Genomic DNA, 3,433 nt, shown 5'->3' on the forward strand with positions numbered 1-3,433 from the left:
CAAGGCAGTGGGGTGGGGAGGGGGCAGGTGGTGGTGGTGGTATGTGGTAGGGAAGAGAGAAAAGAGCCATATAAAAGTTTACATTTGTATAATGCAAAAAAGTGCAAGGTGGTAATAATGGAGCAGTCATCCTTGAGTTCCAGTGCTGTTTGAATTCCCATGGCAGGTGGCACTCGTTATCTGTTACACAGAACCGCACCTTTGAACTCTTCATTATTTGATGCCTTTGCTTGCCCAAAACTTGTCACCAAAGGAATGATTTATGACATGTTAAAACAGGAGGAAACAGACACTTTAGAAATTAAAAGGTGAAATTAATGCTCCTTTAGACAAATATGGACCAGTTAGTCAGATTTTATTCTGCTTTCTCTTCAGCCACCTCCCCCAACCACCAGTACCACTCCTTTCCTAGAAATTAATTCATTTTTTGCTCTCTATTGTAATCACTTGGGTGCACTTTACTGCTGGAATGCTGGTTTGTGGAGAAAATTATGATGCCTCATCCTGCTATTTCTCACTGTATCCATCTTCACTCAAAAGCCTTGTCAGTCATTTGAGCATTTTATTTATTTCCTCTAAATATGCATACACAATGTCTCATGGTGATGGTGACTAAAATAGAGAATTGCTGCAAGAAGGAGATACCTCTACTTATTTCAGGAATGGCGAACAAGAATTTGTAAACCAGAGAGCCATAACTCATTGGCATTTATTGCAGTTGTAACTTAAATATTATAGGCAAGAATTTGAATAAGAACAGTTTTTTTGCACTCCTCCTTGCCTTTCATACTTCAAAACAAGCTGCTTATAGCAGAGCAATATATTGGAGTATACAGTGACAACTTTTTTCAAATAAAGGAATCTGCAGAACCTAGAAATCACAATAACCTTCATAAGTGATTATAAGTCCATGTAACAAGCTTATAATCTCCTCCAAGCAAGTTCAACTCTGTATAAATAGTCAAGAAATTAATAAAAATGGATATCCAGGTTAATGATTGTTTGTAATTTTGAAAGACATTTGGTTATGATATTCTGTTTGGGTGAATTGGGTTTGAATCTCTAAGTGGCAATTTACCTTCTTGATATGCTTGAGCTGGATTTTAGTACTTTCACAAACCAAACATCTTTCTGTTGTTTTTTGATACACGTAGAAATCCCCTGGGTTTTTTTCTTTGTTTCCTAATGACCCATTTGTTTTGGGTGTTAGTGAAACAACATTGTACTCAGTTGAGAAACTCAGTGCAAATAGTAAACTATGGCATTAGCAGGATTCTGGTCAGTTGAAGAAAGGGAATTGGATCCTTGAGTTTTCCATCTATGAAGGGAGAGGAAAATGTCTGTCAGCTCCTTCAATCTGCAATGCACTATAAACCTATTGGCCTTTCTGTTTCAGCTGGTCCAGGAGCAAATCTGTAATCCCTCTCCTGGGCAAGTGCGTGATAGAAATGAGCAAGGGGTTTAAATCTAAAATTATTTAAAGGATGGATCAGCCAAAATGATGAGCTTGTCATGTTATAAATGCTTTTTAGTTGTTTGGACTGCATTCCAGTAATGCTTCCTTGATATTGTTACATAAGCCAAACTGCTGGCTTTATGCCTTTAAGGAAGGCGTTTCTTTCATCTAAACTGTGCAATCGTAATCTGTTATGCCACCATGTTCCTTCGTGTAAGTCTCATTTAAAGTATCGTGGAAAAGAAACATTCTTTAAAATCCAAGAAGTAATTGAATAAAAAGACTTTTTCACGACTTCTGGTAATCCTATGTTCTCAACAACACTAAAATATTTAGTTATCTTTAGTTAACCATGTACCTATTGAATAATCATTGGGTGCTTTAACTTAGGTTTAACTTAGGTTTAAATTAATATAATGTCATATAGTACAGCCTACAGTCTCATTTCAGTAATGTGACATGGACAAAATGTGCACCGATCATTTTTACTTCAGTGGCAGTGAATGTTACAAGTTAACATTCAACAATGAGTTTTTCTGTGAAGGAAATAGCCAAAGAGCTTCAAGTTCTTTTCTTAGTTAGCAAATTATTTGGGGTTTCATTAATGGGTGTAGCCATTGAAAAGTATATCTCTGATCACTTTGTAAATTTGAAATTTTTTAAAAAACATAAAAGCATAGCACGCAGTATTTGAGTTTACTATGATTGATGGAGCCACATGTTTACCTGACCCACTGTCCTTCTATCACCCTGGTTTTGATTTAGTGGCCATTCTGGATTTGTATCAAATTTCTCCTGCTTAAAAAAACCACAAAGTCCACACTGAAGGAAGTCACACTTGGCAACTTTAACTGTTTTATTTAATTATATCTGGTTACCCATGATAATGCACCTGAGCTTTCAGTGATTTATCCCAATCCTTGATAATTACTCAATGCAATAACACAAGTAACTTATTTGAACATTTAGTGTTTCCTTTCTTGCTGTGCCCTCCACCCCCTCCTGAATTTAGTGACCCCCTATAATTACTTAAGTATGCACAATGGTAAAATCCTATTACTTTTGCAATGTAGATCATTTAAATCTGATTTGATAAGAGATCATTTTGTAGCTAATGTGCAGTGTAGTGATTTCATACTGGTGCATTATGTTTAGTTTATAATCACTGAGGTTTATTAACTCACTAAGGAAGCACGTCTACCACGTTTAGTACTAGTTGGAGAAACTGGCAAATGGTGGAAGCACCCTCCATTTAAGATGTTGTTTAATCCTAAGATTGCTACATTCTTGGGTACATACTTGATCCCTCTGGTATCCTCTGAACTTGCCATCACTAAGAGTTTTCCTATTGTACTCCTGATTTAAGGTCTTCAATTAAAACACCTAGTTTTATCCACATAGCTCTACTTTTCATGGCATGTTCTGTTACCCAAAACTGATGTTACAATTAGATCAGCTCACTAGAAAAGTCTTATCGGGAAATGTTGCTTTCTTAGTTTTATGAAATTCTTCAAATAGGCATAATTTTGAGATGTGTTTTTTAAAAATACAATCTTCAAAGATTATATTGTTTTACAATAAAAACCTTACCTGTGTGAAATAGTGTATTTAGATTGAACTGTTAAGATATACAAACAAGATGTCTAAAATTGAAAATTTTCTTGTATCAAAGGATGTGATGGAGGTTTACAGTTCTGTCAAATAAACAATTGATGGACACATTGGCCTAGGCTTTATTCTTTGGTAAAGTTTACAGAGCTTTTTGTGTTTGATCTTGAAATTGAACACTAATTTATCATAAAGTGGAAAAGGCTTTTCTCCCCTATAAGATTACTATAATGGAAAATTTCATCTTCCCAATGTAGATCCATAGTATATTTTTAAATGCATTCCCTATCAATATTGTGCATTATAAGTTACTTCCACGTTTATAATAGTGAGAAACTGCGTAAATCTGTCAAGCTTCGAACCCCATTC

This window comes from Carcharhinus amblyrhynchos, chromosome 13 (genome assembly GCF_965287045.1).
Source record: "Carcharhinus amblyrhynchos chromosome 13, sCarAmb.v2.hapA, whole genome shotgun sequence".
Taxonomy (NCBI): domain Eukaryota; kingdom Metazoa; phylum Chordata; class Chondrichthyes; order Carcharhiniformes; family Carcharhinidae; genus Carcharhinus; species Carcharhinus amblyrhynchos.